Source organism: Pinus tabuliformis, chromosome 7 (assembly GCF_031772625.1).
Source record: "Pinus tabuliformis cultivar Carrire ecotype Pingquan chromosome 7, CPIR1, whole genome shotgun sequence".
NCBI lineage: Eukaryota > Viridiplantae > Streptophyta > Pinopsida > Pinales > Pinaceae > Pinus > Pinus tabuliformis.
The window spans coordinates 1556930072-1556953717 of record NC_142293.1 but is presented as its reverse complement, the minus strand read 5'-3'; positions in this window follow the sequence as shown (position 1 = coordinate 1556953717).

Genomic DNA, 23646 nt, shown 5'->3' with positions numbered 1-23646 from the left:
ATGAAACAGTTGTTGATCTCTGAAACTGTCAAACTACTAAAACTGTTTCTCTAACTATCTGAATTAAAAACTATTACAGGATTTTACAGAGGGTAAAAGACACCTCAAAGAACATGAAATAATAGGAACATAACTGAATTTGGAAGAGGATGATAACTGCTGGCTTGCTCTGTTAATCCGTTGCCGAGTTCCTCTGCAAACGCTTTAATAATAATTAATCCACTTTTACCATAATTAACTGCATTAAACTTTGACTTGTGCGAAGACTGGGGCTTGCATATATATCGGGTGTGCTTATATTGGCCAAAACATAAAGAAAACATGCCCATCTGCCTTTTCTTCGGACTCGGCTTTAACATTGATTTTTCCCTTTACCAAGCGAAATTAACGCAAACCTTTGGTAACTGCGGAACTGAAAAAGTATTAACTCTGCTTCATAAATCCATCGATCTGCCTTTTCAGTGCTTCATTTACTTCCATCGCAAATCGAAATCAGCCCTTTTCAACATTGTATTGACCCACTTCTTAACAATCTGTGATATGACGGACGCGCTGAGTTATAAGATATAACATGTAAACTATTGGGTCCGGAATCCCCATCGCTCATCACAATCGGCGCTTTCCATATATATATATATATAATATGTTATGCGATATGATGGACCCGCCGCAATTATAAAACATAATATATATACTTTCGGGTCCAGCCCGCGATCGCAAATCGCAATCGGCATAAGTCATAAACGTTATGTGATAATCGTGGACCCGACAGAGTTATAAATCATGGCGTAATCAATATCGGGTCCGGCCTATCGTTATCATGGACCCGTCGGTATTATAAATATAATATATATCTTTTTGGGTCCGTCATCGCAAATCGCGATTGGTGGAACCCGTATGCATGTATATAAAGGGCTTTTCGATACAGCGGACCCGCCGAACTTTTAAACACAATGTATATATTTCAGGTCTGGCTATATATGTTTTAACACTTGTTTCCTTTGTAAATATGATATATTTCTTTATTTATTTCTCGTTTCGATATGCACTTATATATATACATATTGGGTCTAGCTCCATATAACCTTTTATATCCGATTCTTTTACATTTCTTCCTTTAGCGATGCCGATATATAATAAACAAAATATTTCATTTCTTTTAGACTTTTCGGGAAGGGTAAAGAATATAAAGGATTTTTATTGAGTTTGAACTCCTGATAGTGATATAATTGATAAATAAACCTCAAGCACAATATAAGCTACAACATTTGGCTCCAACTGGGGATAGTGCTTTTGCCACAGAAGCACTAAGAACCGTAGATCAGTGCCTTATCCATTGGGCATGGAGTCATATATTGCTTCTCCAAACTTAACTGTGTGAAAATTTTGTATTGTGATCCCACGCCAATATCTGCAGTGATAAGATGCTTGCACTTTGATAGCAAAATATTGAGAATCATAGATCAGTAGCCTTAGTTGGGCATGGAGTCCAAAATTGTGAAAATCCTAAAATTTGACAACTGAAACCTGACAATCTTGAAGTCTGAAACCTCTGCAAACCAGTTTCCAATTGGGAAAGTCACCCTTATTCCTCAACTAATGATTAAACTGAAGAACTGCAACTGGAAACCAAATGCTCAACACATGAGCTTATTTATGTACAAGTTCCTACATATGTACATGATTGATCTCCATCAGGTGAAGTCAATCTTCCAATGGTACTAGGTTAGCATTTGAGTGCTTAATCTAGAACCATTCTGCCAGTGAATCTTTAAAAAACAATTCATCTTTAACGAACAATAAACTATGTATGAAGGCAACTCACAATAAAAATTAGGAGAATATCCACAAAATGATATGTGTAGACTACTGATAAATTCTTCCATGTAACTTGCCACATGATCTTCAAAAGTATAAGAAAAAATATGTTCCTGATCAGCTCCAAAAAAGAAATTCTCTGTATATGAAGGTTCATGCTCGATTAAACCATCTATTGGGATAATATGTTCAATAGAACAATCAACAACATCTTTAAGAAAATGATCTATGTCACTTTCATGTCTCCACTTTTCATCTTTAAGCTTTGATTGAAAATAATTTGTAATTCTAACTTCAGGGAGAAAGAAATTTTTTTTATCATTACTATACGACATATGATCAACTTCAAATAGATTATTTACCTCTAATCCATGGGCATCCTTATGTTCTTCAATGCACTGATATACCATCTCTTTATCAACTTTCTCCTTACATAAGATAGCCTCTTTTGCTATGATAGATGGCTCAATATATTGTTGTCCAACATATTCCACTTGCTGGTTTCTTCCTGTATGTTCAACACCCAACTGATGAACTTGAAGAGCTTCATCATGTTCCCCATTTAAACCATTTTCATTATAGATAAGAGGATCATCAAATTTAACAAAATAGGAACTCTGGGGATTTATTTGCAACTCAATCATTTCTTCCTCTTCTTGACTGCTGAGCAGAGACTCTTGATGCATGTTTGAACTTTCTTCCATCTGAATACTCTCTTGATTTGCTTGGAACAAAGTCAACCAATTATCTACTTGGGAGATCATTGGAGAGAAATGTTTTATAAAATTTTCCACATCATTTTGAGAAAATGATGCTCAATCTACTTGGACCATAGTCAACCAATTATCTGCTTGGGAGATTATTGAAGAAGAATGCTTTATAAACTTCTCTGCATCATTTTGAGAAAATGATAGTTCCTTGCTTTCAGGGACTTGCTCATAGTTAATCTGACCATAATATCTCTGAATGCTTGATATATCATCAATAAGATCATCAGTTTCTTCAACAGGATTATCATGAGCTTTTAAAATTTCTTTATAATCATAATATTCACAACAACCTTCAAAAAGAAACCTGTGTGGATAATAAATTCTACAAGAAGAATTGAATACTAAATGGAAATCTTTCAAAGATGAAATGATTGAATGAGACAGAGATCTGAACCAATCCCTAGCTTCTAGGTCCAAAGAAAACATAAACAACTTCATCTTCACATCTTCATGAATGATGCCCTGCTGCTCCATGCATTCATGAAACTCTTGGAGATGCTGAGCTGGATCTTCATATTCCTTTCTACTGAATTTTGGAAGATACTCATTCCACACAGAAAATGCAGGCATATCATGAGGATAGCTAGTGATCCCAGTGAAATCAAATGGATAAAATTTATGGGCTAAGAATGCAGGGAGAGCCATTAAAACCCAAAAAAGAAAACTTCAAAGTACAGTGAGTCACCAATCAATGTTGTAAGTGAAAATCACAGGTGTGAATGTACAACCAACTGCTGAAACTTGTCACTCTCAAGAATTAGCTTCAAACTTTAATGAATTCAAGAAAAAGTGTTCTTATTCTATTGCTTTGAAATCTATGGTCTTTGTTACAATGGAGTTGCCTTTTATTGCTTTTATTCGAAACAACCAAGTATTTCCTCCTCACTGAACAACCAGAGGAAAACATGAAAAACCCAGGGAAAAGTGTTCTTGTCTTCTTTCCCCGGCAACAGCGCCATATAATTTTGTTCCTTAAGAAACCAATTTCCTAGCTATAGGGAAATTGTGCTTAAGACATTAATAAATATTATTTACTGTCACTTATTTGTCACTTAGATATATGTTGTGTCTTTAAATGAAGGACCTGGAAACTTGGTCTTTAACCCTTAATACATGTATGACTAGAACATCTCAGAATGCCATTTGTTGCTAGATATAAATGATGAATGAAGAAAGCTTGAAGGAAAAGTTAAAGATAGTATGTTGATCTTTCACAGAAACTACTATCCATCACTTAGAAGAATTATGGAAATGAGAACTGAATCATAGACAATATGCTGCTTAACACAGAAACTACTATCTGTGACTCTGGGAGAAGTTAAAGATAATATGCTAGTCTTTCACAGAAACTATTATCTATAACTTAGAAAAGAAGGTGGGAACTTCAAGTATAGGAGCGCTCTTTTAAGGGATTTTAACTTTATCTACATAAGAAAATAAAGACCTGCAGCTTCATTACTATACTTGAAAGAAGAAAATATAACATGACACATAATAGAGAAGGTTACAAAATTTTACCCAACACCTCTTGGAAACTTTTGATTCTTTCATTAATCAACGATGATATCAGGAATACAGTGGCCTAGTCTCCAGGTTCTCCAAAATTCCAACAACCAACCCTTTCTCTGTAAATTTTCCTCTTCTTATACATTATGAAACAGTTGCTGATCTCTTAAACTGTCAAACTACTAAAACTGTTTCTCTAACTATCTGAATTAAAATACAGAGGGTAAAAGACACCTCAAAGAACATGAAATAATAGGAACATAACTGAATTTGGAAGAGGATGATAACCGCTGGCTTGCTCTGTTAATCCGCTGCCGAGTTCCTCTGCAAACGCTTTAATAATAATTAATCCGCTTTTACCATAATTAACTGCATTAAACTTTGACTTGTGCGAATACTGATCAGGTGCGCTTATATTAGCCAAAACATAAAGAAAACATGCCCATCTACCTTTTCTTCAGACTCGGCTTTAACATTGATTTTTCCCTTTACCAAGCGAAATTAATGCAAACCTTTGGTAACTGCGGAACTGAAAAAGTATTAACTCTGCTTCATAAATCCATGGGATCTGCTTTTTTAGAGCTCTGTTGACTTCCCATCGCAAATCGCAATCGGCCCTTTTCAACGTTGTATTGACCCACTTCTTAACAATCTGTGATATGACGGATGCGCTGAGTTATAAGATATAGCATATAAACTATCGGGTCCGGAATCCCCATCGCTCATCGCAATCGGCGCTTTCCATATATATATATCTATATATATATATATATATATATATATATATATATATATATATATATATATATATATATATATATATATATATATATATATATATATAGATATACATATATATATAGATATACATATATGTATATCTATATATATATATATATATATATATATATATATATATATATATATATATATGTATATATATATATATATGTATATATATATATATATATATATATGTATATATATATATATATATAGATAATATGTTATGCGATATGACGGACCTGCCGCAATTATAAAACATAATATATATACTTTCGGGTCCAGCCCGTGATCACAAATTGCAATCAGCATAAGTCATAAACGTTATGTGATAATCACGGACCCGACGGAGTTATAAATCATGGCGTAATCAATATTGGGTTCGACCTATCGTTATCACAGACCCGCCGGTATTATAAATATAATATATATCTTTTCGGGTCCGTCATCGCAAATCGCGATCGGCGGAACCCGTATGCATGTATATAAAGGGCTTTTCGATACAGCGAACCCACCAAACTTTTAAACACAATGTATATATTTCAGGTCCGACTATATATGTTTTAACACTTGTTTCCTTTGTAAATCCGATATATTTCTTTATTTCTTTCTCATTTCGATATGCACTTATATATATACATATCGGGTCTAGCTCCATATAACCCTTTATATCCGATTCTTTTACATTTCTTCCTTTAGCGATGCCGATATATAATAAACAAAATATTTCATTTCTTTTAGACTTTTCGGGAAGGGTAAAGAATATAAAGGAGTTTTATTGAGTTTGAACTCTTGATAGTGATATAACTGATAAATAAACCTCAAGCACAATATAAGCTACAACAAGGACAATGCTCTTTTATGAGGTTTACTTCCCCATAAAGCATATAGTTAGTGTGTTTTCCATTAAGTTCAAAATCTCTCCCATGCCAACCTCTTCCCCATAATAATAGGATTACCTTTTTCTTCTTAGATCTAAGGAATTTCTCATTCTCTTTCTTTTCAAACTACCAATATTAAACAAGGTATCCTTGATATGAATTGGATCATTATATTATTTTTCATTTGTCTTAATGCTTTTCAGAGTGAAAAGAGTGGAGGAATCAACTCAGAAGACCAATTTTGCTGGTGGGACCCAATTTAGAAAATTGGGATATGAAACCTTTCGGGAGAAGTTTGAGGCATTAGACAATGTTTCTAGGGGTAAAACTTTGTTTCTTAAGCATGAAATCTTATTTTCCTATTCTACACAGAGCTTTCCAATGGAATAAGAATCACCTCAACCAACATGTGTATGCAAAGTTTATACCACTTGGAAGTTGACCTTCATATTTTGACCATCATAATTTGAGAGGATGCCATGTCAGCCCCCATTACACATGGAAACGGGGTTAGCCATGTGATCAGAATGAAGAATAGTCTACAACAATCTCTATTGTAACTCTAGTTAAGAGTTTAAAGAGCCAAAATTAACCACTAGTGGGTTATTGGTTTGTGTTATAACTGAGCCACTAGGAGGAAAAGGGGTTCCATTCTTTCTGAATGCATTTTGTTCCATAAAGGAGTAGAGTAGCTGAGAGTGATAGGGAGATAGAAAAATGAGAGGATTTATGCACTATATATTCCTACCGGTCATAGGCCTTACTTCTTTGTACTTGTATCCATTTTCCATTCAATGAAAGAGAGCAAAGTAACCTCACCATCCAACTAGGTTTTCTCCGGGATAGGTTTACCAAGATATATCTTGTGTCAAATTTGGTTTGTGAGTTTTTATTTCGTCATTCTCTATTTTTTTGCATAATTATAATTTTCATTTGTACACAATAAAAAATAATTTACAAATCCAAAAATATAAAGAGAAACAAACCCTCATAGTGTAGATTTTGGATTTTTAAGTATGTTGTGACAAGATGTCTAGTGGAAAATCCATAGAAATTTACGGATCATATTGCTATCAACATAGGTTTCTTTTAGTTTATTGTGGGGAGTTTCAAGGGATATATATTTATTAATCCAAAAGTACAATATCCCCCCCAATCAGGGCCGACGAATATATGAATAACCTTCCTCATCACGTAGAGGAGAGATTTTCACAGCTAGAAGCACGAGTTGTAGATATAAACTGTAATGTGAGCCTTCTCATGGCAGACCTAACCAATAAACTTGGCATATTTAGAAAATATGGGGGTTAACATGGAGGTACAATTAGAGGGGAATCGAGAGACTAGGAAAAAATAGAGAAGGGGCCCAGAAAATAAGCTAAAAAAGATCAACCCAGTTTGAGTTTCATGAACCATTAATAGTCCTTTTCTAAATTGGAAGAAAAGGTAAAAATAAAGCCATACCAAGGAGATATTAATGTTCTAAAGGTGAATCACTGGTTGAAACAAGTAAAAGTTGATTTTAGTTTCCATCATATAGAGGAAGAACATAATATTTTGTTCACTAGATTGAAATTAGAGGGCTATTCACTGACCTAGTGGGAAAGCCACATGGAGACCTTTAGGTAATTAGAGGACCAATGGATCTAGTGGAATTACTATAAGAATATAGGGATGCATTTTTCATGATATCAAACTATTTTCAGACTTCCCATTGCCAAACATTGGGCTGTATAGGTAATCCATTATAAAATCAATTGAGGTGAAGAAACAGTTGTAGCAGTTGATGGAATGGGGTTCCATTCGACCAAGTACCTCACCATGTGGGTCACTCATCATCATTATGCCAAATAAGGATGACAATTGGAAGATGTTTATAGATTATATGGTATTAGAAAAATCACACTCAAGAATACATACTCCCTATCTAGGATAGATGATCCGTTGGATTAGTTGCAACAAGCGAAATACTTCACCAAGTTGGACTTAAAGTATGTTTATCACTAGGTTTGTCTTAGAGAAGAAGATATCTAGAAGACCACCTTCAAAACTAGGAAAGGTTTGTATGAGTGGTTATCCATGCCATTTGGTATACATAATGCACCAACTACATTTATGAGGTTAATGAATGATATATTGCACCCTTTTATAGATTCATTTTTTATTGTCTATTTGGATGATATATTGGTATACAATGCTACCTAGGTGGAGCACATATCAAATTTGATGCAGGTTATAAATACATTAAAGAAACACTAGTTGCTAGAAAATATCAAGAAGTGTGAGTTTTCACAACAATATTTGGTGTATCTCGGGTACATGATAGGTTGGGGAAAGCTGAAGATTGATCCTACCAAGATGGAGGCCATCATGAAGTGGTTGGTGCCTATTCATGTTTCTAAGGTTAAGAGTTTCGTTTGGACAAAACAATACTTGGGGAAATTCATAACATCATTTTTAGCTTTAGAAACTGTTGAGATTTGTATCTTGGGAGGTAGTCCAAATCTTGAGCTAGAGGGTTTTGGAGTTATTGGTATCACAAGGGAACTTGTAGGATAAGAACCCAAGCTTGGGGTTTTATACCCAAATATGTGGGGCCAAAACCAATAATTGTTTGAGTGGTTTGACCAATGGGGATGATGAAGGACCTCTAGAGGAACTAGGGGTAGTGAAAAACATCCAAATTGGGGGTATAGAAGTGGAGAAATAAATTTATTTGTATGGTGGTGGGTTAATTTATGAACAAGTAAGGTCAGATTGAGTTAAGATAAGCCCACAAGGCTAGTTTGTTGACACCCATGGTTTGCATATATAGATGTGGAGGCTAAAAGTCACATCCAAAGTGCATCTAATCAAAAGGAGACACATCTAAAATAGGCCAAAACCCTAGGAGACCAAGTGAAGAGGAGAAGGAGAATTCTTGTGACTATTTTGGTTATGTTTAGGGTCACAGATCTAGGGTAGACCTTAAAGAAGGAGAAGGAGGTTGTTTTGTATTCCTTTAGGACTGTTTGAGGGACAATATTGATCTTGAGCAAGGGATGAGTTGTGAGAGCTATTATGGGCTATTGTGCATGGGTTTTGGGTGGTGATACCTCTCCTTTGTAGGACACAAATCTTTGTGGGAGAAATGAAATCTATAGCAGCATGTTAGACTGCAGAAATGCTTAAAACATGGATAGACCAATACAATGAGAGTATAAAATGAAGGGAGGTGGACCACAATTTGTATAGGGTTGTTAGTAGCAAAAGGGAAGGGTTGTTAGATTTGTTTGGATGCCCTAACCAGAGAGAAGATGTTACAACAATATGCATAAGCCTAGAAGGTGGAACAAGATATGTATTTGATGTGTTTCATGTCTTTTTGGTGCTGGTGGATGAGGTCCATATTGGACAACGATTATACACCCTAAGAAGCAAGTTCATCAACAATAGTTGCATGTGTTCCAAGGTCAATAATATAAATAGGAAGTTGCGGGACATATTTGTCATCTTCTTAATTTGATGTGACTTGCTAGAGGATGCTGTCCTAGTTTTGGACAATTGCTGGAGTAGCCAAAAGAATAGGAGTTAGGAGGGTTGTAGTGGCTTGCACCAAGCCCTAAGTACAGGTAATTGAAGGACAATTGAGCTGCTAGAAGAGGAAAAATTAGGTAAGCTCAAAACTTATTCTTGAAGGACAAAGAAAGGAGGTCAAGGGAGCATATCACATTAGCCCTAGATTGTTGGATAGAGAATAACATCTACATAAGAAGTGGGAAACCCTCCATGCCTTAAGTGTGTCTTTAATGGGTAGAATAGGAAGGAAATAGTGGGAAGAAAGTCCCTAAGAGTCATGTCCTTGAAGGACTAAGGTGTAGCTAGTTGGGAAAGAAGTCCTAGAGGAGCAATAGTGAGTAGTTAAGAGTTGTTCACAAATAGAGATGTGAACAAATCAATAGGAGTCTTGATGTGTTGATGCATTGAAGGACGAACAATCAACTAGAGAGAAGTTGGACCTATGTTCAATGACCTAATGGATTTGGTTCATTTATAGATGTAGAGTTGTGTTGCTGCAGATCGGGAGCTGAAGGACTAGGTAGGTGTGTTCAGGATACGATGGCAGGAGTTGAGAGAGTGCGCTACACCAGCCAGAGGGTTCGTGTATCTTGTTCGGGTGGTTTGGTTGTCATAGCTATTGACACGAAATGCCAGTTGTAGCCTTTGTATCAGTGGATGTATGAGGGCCATTATCACTGGTACAAAATCCCTAGATAGTTGTATTATCAGTTTGTTAATATAACAAAGTTGGGCAGTTAAAAATTGAAATAAGTTGTCTATATTTGTGCATGTGTTGATTTATTTCTATTTATTGTTCTGTTGTGCAAAGTAGTTTGTTGTGATACTTTTATTGGTAGTGTCAGTGATTGTAAGATTCTAACTTAGACTCCAATATCGTAGAAGAAAAACATGGAATAAGAGCTACTTTGAAGGGCCAGTGAATTAGAGTGTGCTTAGTGAAGAAACTCAAAGGGAGCTGAGGTTTTCTAGATCATGGAGCAGAGGGTTTACATGAAGACATGGAGATGTGATCTTGATTGGCTTGGCAGCAAGATTTTTTGGGATTTCTGGTGGATTGGTGGTGAGCCTAGTGAACAATAGTTTGTTGTAGGGACGATTTTTTATCATAGACTTCCAATGATTTTCCATGTATCATTGGGATAGCTTGAGGATTGTTTTGGCATGGATGAGGTTGGTATGATCGAGATTGCTTCATGTGATGGACTACGGATTGGCAGGCTAGTTTCTTCCTTGGATCGTGATGATGCATATCCAAGATTACAGTGATGTGCATGCATTGTGTTTGAATAGTAGGATGAGTTCTTGTAGGAATGGGTTGCGGTAATGATGGCCCGTGTTAGACCACAACTCAGACTGATCTTGTAGGACATGAGATCAGTAGCAGGTTGAGTCAGTGGAGAACATTTAGACCCAGAGGGAGTCTAGCTTTAGAGGGAGTAACCTTATGGAACTGTTGAGGTATTCAGGTTCAAATAAGATGAGGCAGAGGCACTACCAAGATAGTGTGGTTCATTCTACAGAGTATGTTGTAGTGATGGATGTCAAATGGGATAGTGTCATTGGTGATGATGATGGAGACTTCCTAGTGTTGGAAGTACCTCCCTCACTAAGAGGGAGTTTTGATATGTGTAGCTTGGGAGGTACTCCAAACCATAGGCTAGAGGTTTTTGGAGGAATTGGCATCACAAGGGCACTTGTGGGCTAAGAAACCAAGCTTGGGGTTTTGTAGCCAAAGATGTGTGACCAAAACCAAGAAGTGTTTGAGTGGTTTAACCAATGGAGATGATAAAGGACCTCTATAGGAACTACATGCAATGAAAATCATCCAAATTCTAGGTCTAGAAGTGGAGAAATGAATTTATTTGTATGTTGGTGGGTTAATTTGTGAACAAGTAAGGCCAGCTTGAGTTAAGATAAGCCAACAAGGGAAGTTTGTTGACAACCATGGTTTGCATATAAATAAAGGATGATGTGGAGGCTAAAAGTCACATCCAAAGTGCATCCAATCAAATGGAGACACATCTGAAATAGGTTGTAGCCCTAGGACACCAAGCGAAGAGGAGAAGGCGAATTCTTGTGACTATTTTGGTTGTGTTTAGGGCCACATATCTAGGTCAGAACTTAGTGAAGGAGAATGAGTTTTTTCTGTCTTCCTTTAGGATTGTTTGAGGGTTTATTTTGATCTTGAGTAGGGGCCGAGTTGTGAGACCTATTCTAGGCTATTGTGAGTTGGTTTTGGGTGGTGATACCTCTCCTTTGTAGGCTGTAGATCTTTGTGGGATCAACAAAGTCTATAATGACCTGTTAAGAGGGCTAAAAGGCCTAAAACATGGACATACCAGCAAAAACAGAGATCAACAAATGAAGGGAGGTGGAATGCAGTTTGTAGAGGGTTGTTAGTAGAAAAAGGGAAGAGTTATCAAAGTTGTCTAGATGCCCTAACCAATGAGCAGATGCTAAAGTAGTATGCACAGGTCTAGCAGGTGGAACAAGGTATGTATTTATGTGTTTCATGTTGTTTTGGTGACGGTGGATGATGTCCATATTGGACAATGATTATAAAACCGAAGAAGAAAGTTCATCAACAACAGTTGCATGTGTGCCAAGGTCAAGAAGAGAAGAAGGAAGTTGCATGACATATTTTTCATCTTCTTGATTCGATGTGACTTCCTAGAGGATATTGTCCTAGTTTTGGACAGCTGGTGGAGAAACCAAAAGAACATAAGCTACGAGGGTTGTAGTGGCTTTCTACAAGCCCTGAGTGCAAGTCAATGAAGGATAAATGAACTGCTAGAAGAGGCAAAATTAGGTGAGATCATGACTAATTCTTGAAGGAAGAAGAATGGAAGTTAAGGGAGTAGATCACATCAGCCCTAGATTGTTGGATAGAGAAGGAAATCTACAACATAAGTGAGTAGCCCTCCGTGCCCTAAGTGTGTCTTCATCGGGAAGCATAAGAAGGCACTAGTGGGAAGAAAGTCCCTAAGAGTTTTTTCCTTGAAGGAGTAAGGATCAGCTAGTTGGGCAAGAAGTCCTAGAAAGGATTTGAGGAGCAACAATGAGCAGTTAAGAGTTGTTCACAAATGGGGTTGTGAACAACTCGACAAGAGTCTCGATGTGTTGGTTCATTGAAGGATGAACAATCAACTAGTGAGAAGTTGGATCCGTGTTCATTGACCTAATGGAGTTGGTTCATTGATAGAGGTAGAGTTGTCTTGCCGCAGATGGATATTCGAAGGATCGGGCAAGTGCATTCAAGATACAACCGAGAGGAGCTAAGAGAGCATGCTACATCAACCAAAGGGTTAGTGTAGCTTGTTCGGGCAGTTTGGTTGTCATTGTTGTTGACACCAAGTCCCAGTTGTAGTCTTTGTATTAGTGAATGTATGAGGGTCATTATCCTTGGTACGGGAACCTTAGATAGTTGTATTATTATTTTCTTAGTAGAACAAAGTTTGGCAATTAAAAATTGTAAAAGGTTGTTTATATTTGTGCATGTGTTGATTTACTATTATTTATTATTCTGCTGCGAAAAGTAGTTTGTTGTGATAATTGGATTGGTAATGTTAGTGATTATATGATTCTAACCTAGAATCCAGTATTATGGAAAAAAAAAAAGAACAACATCACTCCATGCCAAAATAAGTGGCAAGAGTTTCCAGTGGGGAAAGGGTTAGCAGAGGGATTTTAAGGAGTTAAAGAAGAAGAGCAATAAAGCACCAGTTCTAATATTACCGAACTTGCAACAACCCTTCAAAGTAGAGACAAATGAAAGTGGGTATGATATGGGAGTAGCCTTGATGTAGGGAGGAAGGCTCGTATGCTACCATTCTGAAGTATTTCATGAAGCAATTTCTAACCAACCTACCTATGACAAGGAGCTTTATGCCTTGGTGCAAGATGTGAAGAACTAGGAAAACTATTTGATGGGAAATGAGACAATAATCCACATATATCACCAACCACTATAGTACCTATAGGCACAAAGTAAGCTACAACAGACGAGCCATTATGAGTGGATGTGGTTTCTACAACAATTTCATTTAGTGATCAAGTATAAGAAGGGAAGCGTAAACAAGTTAGTTGACATGCTTTCAAGGCCACCCACAAAAAAAATCAAGATTTGGGAACTCTAATGAACATGGAGCCATTCACCCATGATGCATATAGAGAGGCATATTAAGAGGATGAGGACTTAAAGAAGGTGTTTCAACAGTTTTAGAGCCAGATTCATATGCATGATGGTGACAACACAATTGACTACCATCTCTAGTACAAGTTACTCTACAAGTTGGATAAGTGACGTGTTCCTAAAGGTGAATGTTTGTAGTTGAATAAAGAGGCTCACACCTTCAATGTTGCAAGGAACTTTGGTGTAGGGAAGAAAATGTCCGGCTTGTAGATGTATGTGTATCAACACAAGATGCAATAATAGGTAGCCAAGTTCATAAGAAGATGCATGCTTTGTTATACCAACAAGCTTAGTAACATGAAAAAAATTCTATATTACCCCTTACCTATACCCACTCGTCCTTGGAAAAGAATTTCCATGGAATTTGTGGGAGGTTTAACAACAACTAGGAAGTGACATGACTACCTATTCGTGGTAGTTGACAGGTTCAAAAAGATGCGTGTCCTGATGCCCTATAAAAAGAACGTCAACAAGAAAGTAGCGAACATTTTCTTTGGATAGGTCTGGGTGCACTTTGGGACACCAAGGAGTATAGTTTCAAATAGGGACATAATATTTATCAGTTCCTTTTTTAAAACATTATGGGAGAAGATGGACACAAAGTTAAAGAGGTGTACAACATTCCATCCATAAACAAATGGGTAGATATGAGTAGTCAACGGGACTTTGGTGAAACTTTTGAAAGGTTACAATCAAAAGAATCTAAAGACTTGGGACAAAATCTAGTATATATAAAGCAATCTTATAATAGGGTAGTCTACACTACTACTTGTAAGTCCCCATTTGAAACTTTCTTTTAGATATTTTCCACCTTCACCTTTGGATATTCCATATGGACAACAATGAGGAGGGGGGATATTATAAGGGATGCCTTAAGGGAATAAACAATTGTTGAAAATATTAGAAAAGTACATATGGAGGTGTAGGATACATTGTAGAAGTGACATGTAAATTATAAGGTTAGGCATGATCAACAAAGAATAGAGAAGGCGTTTAAGGAGGGAGACTGAGTATCGTTACAGTTGAATAAGGAGAGGCTATGAGATCTTGGTAATAAAATCAAGGCTCTATGATATGGGCCCTTTAAGATACTGGAAAAGGTGGGAGAAAATTCCTATAAAATCAGTCTACCCCATATATGCACATTTACTCAGTGGAGAATGTAGAGAATATAAAGCTCTATGAGCCTTCCATGGTAGACCAGGAAGAGGAATGGGTCCTACTTTTTGTAGAGGATTTGGAATGAGATGCTTGAGAATAATTGGCAGAGGATATGGATTTTTCAAAAGAGGTCCAAAACTACAATACAGGGGAAGCACGACCTTTGGTAGATTGGGTCGAAAGGACAACTTCCATGCAAGGCTAAATGGTACACCCAAGAGAAGGTGGATGAAATATTTCCTCACCTCATTCAGTAGAAGCTTTTCAGGACCAAAATCCTCCCAAAATGGGGAGGTGTGATCCAGATTGTTTCATTGTATTATTTTTCATCCATCTCGATGCTTTTAGAGTGGAAAAAGTGGAGGATTTAACTCACAAGACTATTTTTACCAATGGGACCTAGTTTGGCAAATTTGGGTTTGAAACCTTCTCAGAGAAATTTGAGGAATAAAATGATGTTTTTTTTGTGTGTGGGGGGGGGAGTTTCCACTTAAGATCAACAATTTTTTTTCCTATATTAAACAGATATACCTTTCCAATAGAATAATAATCACCTCAATCAAAGTCTGTATGCAAACGTTATGCCTCTGGGAAGTTGACCTTCCTATTTTGACCATCATAAATCGAGAGGATGCCACGTTAGCCCCCATTACTCATGGAAAAGGGGTTAACCACATGATCATGATGAAGAAGACTCTATTATAACTATTTAAGAGTTGAAAGAGTCAAACCTAACCACTAGTAGGTTATCAAGCTATGTTATAACCAGGCTAGTAGGAGGAAAGAGGGTTCCATTATTTTAAGTGCATTTGTTCCCGTACACGAGAAGAGTAGTCGAGATAGATAGGGAAAGGTAAACAAAGATTATTTGTGCATTGTATTATCCCATGGTCCACAAGCCTCACTTATTTTTACTTACACCCATTTTCTATTCAGAGAAAGAGAGCCAAGCAACCTCACCTTCCAACTGGGTTTTCTCCCAAAAGAGTTTATCAAGATATATCTTATGTCAATTGCGGTTTGTGAGTTTTTATTTCATTGTTCTATGTTTTTTGCATGATTACAATTTGCGTGCATACACAATAAACAATAATTTACAGATCCAGAACTCTAAAGAGAAACAAACCCTCATAGTGTAGATTTCATATTTGAAAGTATAATTTTATCAGATTTGTTGTGATGAACTCTCTAGTGGAATATTCATGACAATTTATGGATCAATCCTTCTTTAAATTCCCTTCGACACCTCCTCTTGACTATTCTCCTTGGAGTAATACTCCAAACCCTTCCCCACAATTGGTTCCTTGTCTATCCATTAACAAAACACTATCATCTAAAACCTCCTTCAATTGCACATAGCTTTGGAAGGATCTACTTGCTTTTGCCACCAATCAAAATAAGGATCCCCATGAGGAATTCAAAATTTACTCTACATTTGACAACCATTGTTGTCTTTGATTTGGAACAAATCTCCTTGACATCATCATTTTTCCTTTCACCTTATACATTGTAAAAACGCAATGCCTTCTACCTTTTAAACTCTTGATCCACATCATTTTAATATTCTACATTTCTAAGCAAGTCAAAAACCTATCATAGACCTATGGTGATCTCCTCATCATCAACCCTGGCCACTTCCTAAATATCTATTAACCTTAAAATTGCCTCCACCCATCTTCACTATAGTCTATTAATTTTTCATTCATGCATGCTCTCACAAAAGAGGAGGGAAATTTAACTTCTATCACTTTGATCACTTCAATAAACATATGCGAAAGCAAATAAAACATTTAAATGTGAAAGGGTGAGTTGAATTATTTTTATAAAAAAATAATAATAATAAAATAAATCAACTTAATGTAATTTTAACTTTTTATCATTTAAAATCAACTTAATTTAATTTAATCTTAAAAAATTAATTTTAGTAAATATAAAAATGTCCATATATAACACTTAATAAGAAATTATATTTAAATTTAATAAATAAATAAATTTTATTTTAGTTTTATTTATAAAATTAAAATAAATTTATATTATTTAAACGCATTATATTTATATTCATCTTCATCTATATATAAATGAAGCAATAATTATTTGGACATCGATTCATTATTTTGATGTTATATCATACTATTATGATTTCAGAGCTTGATGGTCGAGATCAATTTTTGTTTTTATTTTTATTTTTGGACTACTTACCTGGGATAGTTTTGGAATGTACATAGATGCATACAATACATATACATATATTATCTGTAACTAAAAACTTATGATTTTTTTGAAAAAAAATAATTAAAATAAAAAAAGTTGAAAATTATGTTTATCACCTAATGCAATAATTGAAAGATGATAAGAACTCTATTTGTGGATGGTTTTTTTATAAACTTTAATATCATATTTGTTCATTTTAATCTATTATTTCTATAGATTTGTATGAAAAGATTATATTTTTTTCAACAAAAGGTATAGTTTCCTTCTAGAAACACTCTCATGGAAAAAGACAGATGTATGGTATTAGAATAAAATATAGTTAAATTAACTTAGTTTAAATATAATTAAATTAAAATATATGTTAAGAGAGTAGTGGAAAATTGAGTCTACCTAAACAAATGTGAGACAAATATCACCTAGTTCGTAAGTAAGGGAGCTTGAAGTACTCCAACAAATACATGGTTTTGAATTAACCTTTTCAACCTCAAGTACAAGTGTATAAATGGTTTTACTATATTAAAGGATTAGATAAATGGTGATTGGATAATGGTTAAATAAAATTTAAATGTTAAATTATTGAATGCATTGGATTTAAAAACTATTCTATAATGCTATTCCACACTAGTCGTTGGTCAAGACTATGTCATGATGCACTAGATTATAATGCAAATCAATGGAATAAGGCTCTCCTTTCAAATTATAACTTATGGTTATGATATATTTTATTTTTGTTGTTTGTCTATTCTATAAAATGACTATTTTTTTATTGGATAAGTTATTGCACTTATTGGTTAGAATGATATTATTAGAGATAATGGTTATCAATTAACTATTTATGTGGTGATTTTGGTATGGCGGTCCATGGTCTATAATATTGATTTTTTGCTAAGGATGAATTTTAGGATGGACATTGATCATGCTAGTTATATTAATTAAATCCATAGAAAACCATTTATGGTTGGGAATAATGCAGGTTAAACATATCCCATCAAGGGGATTGAAAATGCTAGCACCCAAATTACAATGAACCTCTTGTTGGACATCTATTTGTACCTAGGTCTCAAATTTATAGAAAAATATATTTCATCATGGGATATTATCATGAAGTTTGTATGGTTTTGGAAGTATGCTTTTTGAGTTAACCTATCACTACGTGGAGCATCATTAGTTTAGAAAAATAAACTTCTTTTTTAATCAATATGCCAACGTTGTCAATGTGCATTATTGCATGATAACCATGACAACTATTGTTTCATATCACTATAATCTCTAGTGGTATTTTTTGACTGGATGAGTAGAGTAGGGAAGCATTCTTGGCTAGCCCACAAAGTGAGGAGAGGGATTTAGTGGAATGTTTAAAACCTAATTGTATTATATATATTCAATCTCCAAGTTGTAATAGTGGTTGATTTTCATGTTAAAATCATAATATAAGGACACATCACTGAATTTGCAACTAAATTTAGCCAATAGTTTTCACAAGTAGAGGAGGATTTCAAGAAGGGATCTTTTGGAAGGATGGTAAAAGAAATTGTAACCTAGGTGAAGATGGTTTTGGTGAAATAAGACTATATTATTTTTAACCCACTAATCATGATAGCATAAGAACTTGTGCTTGGTGGTAGTCTACGATGAATCCAAAAGAATGAATAGTTAAATTAAAATGTTACTATGGAGGAGGCATAAGATCAAGGGAGAGAAGAGCAATATAAGAAGTGAGGTGTAATGTTTGAAGAGTGGTGGAAGGACAAGGTAAGGGAGATTCTTTTAGAGAGATGAATTGGTGAGTGGAGTTAATGAAGAGAAGGGAAGGACTAAAGCATGAATGAACAAGTTGAATATGTGGAAAAGGGGAAAGAAATCTAACCAATGGTTGAGAGAAGTTTTCTTGGTAGTGGAAGGAAGGTTGTGAAGGATAACAATAGAAAGAGTGTTTAAGGAAGTGGAGGAAGTGATAGAGGAACCACACTAGGAGCATGAATGTGATATAGATAATTTATAAAATATATTGTATCAAGAAGATACCTCTAAAACATTTTTTGATTAGCCAATAGAAGAAGCCATGGGCATGGTCATGTATATATTTTAATTTTCTTCGTTTTGTTTGCTCTTTTTTGGTAAAAGGGAACAAAAATGTGAAAGCTAAGAAAAATAACATAATAGATGGAAGGGAAATAATTTTCAACATCAAATTTCATCTAGTAAATACCCCCCCCCTTGTCCATTGAACTATGTCACAAGAACAAACTACAATAATTTCTACTACTTTGCTTTATTGCAAGCAATAATAAGCTCTCAAAATCACATACATGTATTATTCCATAATCATAACTTATAGGCAAGACTACTAGTCAGTAATTGCTACATAGATCATTACCAATTATATTCTAAATAATTATTTTGAACTTATTCTAACATTACATCCCAACATTTTGTATTTTATTTCCAAAACCATTTCAATAATAAAAATTAAATAGTAAATTGTATATAAATAATTACCAATAAAAAATAAACCTAAATAGTAATAAATAATTTAGAATTATAAATTATCTATTTATTCGTGAATTTAAATGCACAACTTAAAACAAATACAAAATAACTAGTTAAAACATTAAAATTAAAAAAATTAATTAATTAATTTACAAAAATAAACAAATACAAAAGAACTAGTTAAAACATTAAAATTAAAAAAATTAATTAATTAATTTACAAAAATAAATAAATTTATCAGAAAAATATTTACTCTCTTTTCTATTCCATATATATAATTTAAAAACTTTATTAAAAAATTATGTACAAGAAGACAATCTAAAATTGAAAACATTTTCAATACAAAAATATATAATTGTTATCATGATCAAAGACTTGTATAATTTTTTTGGAGAACCATGTCATGAAGGCCAAATTCCAACATATATAGTAATCTGAGATCCCGCTCGTGTTTTCAACTCTTAATTCTCTCAGCATCGCACCATGCCATAACTTAGAATTAATGGTGATGAGATTTTAACGAATTGCTTTAAATCCAAAATCGAATATTCAACTAGACGTTTGCTAAAGTTAATGATTAAAAATATTTCTTTTACTTGGTAGTTTAATTTAATACCCAAATTTGGTCAATTAGTTTGAGTGATTTGATCTTTTAAACTTTTTTTTTCCAAGGAAAAATTGTAACTTTCATGATATTAAATATTGAAAATTACATGTTCTAGATGCTACTAAAGGAGCATATGTCAAAATTGGTGGTCATTTCCACTCACTGTATAGTGTTTATGAAAAAATGACTATTACATCTGTAACCGATTAAAGTGATAACATAATAATAACATAGTTCTAAGGAACAACACAAAATAAGCAAAAATATCAGAATAAGGAGGTCCATCTAAGAAACTGTGGAGAATCAGGTAGTTGTTGCCCCTTGTGGATGATGATCAATGAAAGGCCTGTGAAAACACTGATAGAATTCTTGTCCAATATGTTCTTGTATCATCCAAGAACCAATAGGTTGTTGCACTGCTTCCTTGGAAAGACTATCAGAAATTTGGTTCCTCTCCCTGTAGATATGATGACAAGATATATAGTCAAACTGTGATTTTAAAGTAATAATTTCGTCCAACAAATTCTTGAGTGTGTGCACGTGACATTCTAATTGAAGATTGAACCAATTAATGACAAGTTTAGAATTACAAAAAATTTGTAGTTTCTGACATCCTTTCTAAAGAAAAATATAAGGAGAAGTATGAAGATATTTAGTTTTGAATAATTATTAGTGCCTCTCCCTAGACCCATCTTCATCTCCGCCACATCCATCTTGTTGCTGAGCCGATGCATCAAAATATGCCCAAGGAATAGCCTTGTCGATGGATTCTTCCGATATGTTCCTGTGTTGTAGATTTTGATCATCGTCTGGGATCATATTATATATAGCTATAATGTGTGAGCAGGAGAGAAGTTAGTTGGGGTCTTTTCTTGAAATATGAGTTGGTTTCTTCCCATCCAAATACTCCAACAAACCAACAGGGGAAAATTTCGAAGTTTTGTAAGATGGACTTGATTCATTTGACCTTTTAAAATTATACAACAATTCAACAAAATTAATTCCCAAGTTGGTTTAAAATAATTGATTAACATATTATTCTACATTATAAATGGAATTTTGATTTTTTGGAATGTCTCAATCACAAAACCTATTATGGAAATCTCGTTGCAGTACATTTGGTGTACATTTGAAACTAATGTGAAGTTACATGATGTAGCTCACTGCAACAATATAAATTGTAGAACTTGGAGGCTAAACATACAATTGAATAGTTTGAGGAAGTTTTGACATACATTCATAAGTACGAAAGAGATCTCGCAATGGCTACATGTTTTTTTACAATGTACAAACAAATTGTAGTTTTCACTACAAACAAATTGTAGTTTTCACTACAAACAAATTGTAGTTTTGGCGAAAAATTAACTCGATTCTCGGACTCTAATTCTCTTTTCTATTTAATTATTTTGTCAATATGTATACACGTAACTATAATATCGTGTATACACCTTGCTGAACAATAGATCGAGGGATTTTTTATACTCTCATCGTAGTTCATTATAATGTGCATATACTATTCATGGTTATTAATGCTTCTTCCAAAGCGTAATTATAATATGAAAGTACATATGTCACACACATTAAATTCTTATATCCAATAATAATAAATGTGATTGGTTATTTTTTTAATAATAAGGAAATATAAACACCATAGTTTTATTTTAAATTACTTGTGAAAATTCCCACATTGAAATCGCCACAAGGGTTGCGGCGACGTGGTTTTGCAACAAGGCTCCGGTCCTGCAACTACACTGTTTGGCATTTCAGATGTTATGCACTGACAAAACTGACATACATCACTATGATTATAGAATAAGAGTGGAATAGAGCAAATCAATCACTGTTTAAATAAACAAAATTAAAATATATATTAAAAAAATTAATTTCGTTGTATAATGTGAACTTTAGACAATGTGATTTATTTTTAGTTAAGTAAGGAATTAATTTGTAGTGAAAGACTTGTATAATTGTTTTGGAGAACTTTCTGTCTGAGCCAAATTCCAACATATATAATAGTCTGAGACCCCACTCGTGTTTTCAACTCTCGAGTCTCTCATCATTGGACGACGCCATAACCTAGAATTAATGGTGATGAGATTTTAACGAATTGCTTTAAATCCAAAATCAGATATTCAACTAGAGATTTGCTAATGCTGATGATTAAAAATAGTTCATTACCTCGGTAGTTTAATTTAATACACAAACTTGGTCAATTAGTTTGAAATTTTGATTGTTTAGAGTGTCTCACTCAGAAAATCTATTATGGCAATCTCGTTGTAGTACATTTGGTATAAATTTGAAGCCAATGTGAAGTTACACGATGTAGCTGACTAGAACAATACAGACTGTGTGAGTTGGTAGCTAAACGTACAATTATTCTAACAATACAGACTGTGTGAGTTGGTAGCTAAACGTACAATTGAATAATTTGAGGAAGGTTTGACATACATTTAGAAGTACGAAATCGACTACATTAATATGGCATGGCATGACTTTTTTTTGTTACTCTAATTCTCTTTTTTATTTAATTATCTTGTGAATATGTATACATGTATCTCTAGTATCATGTATAAACCTTGCATAACCACATATTGAGTGTTTTTTATACTCCCATCTTAATTAATTATAATGTACATATACCATTCGGGTTATTAATGCTTCTTCCAAACCGTAATAGGAAAGTATAAATGTCAAGCATATCAAATTCTTATATCCAATAATAATAAATGTGCCTGGTTATTTTTTTTTAATAATAAAGAAAATATACACACCATAGTTTTATTTTAAATAGCTTGTAAGAGTGCCCACATCGAAATCGCTGCAAGCATTGAGGCCACATGTTTTCGCACCAGGGCTCTAGCCCTGCAACTGCACGGTTTGGCAGTTTAGATATTATGAACTAACACAACTAATGTACATCACTATGATTACAAAATAAGAGTTGAACGGAGTAAACCAATCACCGTTCAAATAAATAAAATTAAAATATATAAAAAATAAATTAATTTCATTTTACAATGTGAACAAAATGTGAATTAATAAAAAATAAATTAATTTCATTTTACAATGTGAACAAAATGTGAATTAATTTTTAGTCAAGTAAGGAATTAATTCATGGTATTTGCTTGTATAATTGTTTTGGAGAACTTACCATGTGGGCCAAATTCCAACATATATAATATTTTGAGACCTCGCTCGTGTTTTCAACTCTCGAGTCTCTCAGCATCGCACAACGCCATAACCTAGAATTAATGGCGATGAGCTTTTAACGAATTTCTTTAAATCCAAAATCAGATATTCAGCTAGAGGTTTGCTAATGCTAATGATTAAACATATTTCCTTGCCTCGGTAATTTAACCTAATACACAAACTTGGTCAATAAGTTAAAGTGATTTGACTTTTTAAACTTATACCACAATTCAACAAAATTAATTTCCAGGCCGGTTCAAAATAATTGATTGGCATATTATTCTACACTGTAGATGAAATTTTGATTTTTTGGAGTGTCTCACTCAAAAAACCTATTCTGGAAATCTCGTTGCAGTACATTTGGTGTAAATTTGAAGCCAATGTGAAGTTACATGATGTAGTTGACTGGAACAATACACACTGTGTGAGCTGTGGCTAAACGTACAATTAAGTAATTTGAGGAAGGTTTGACATACA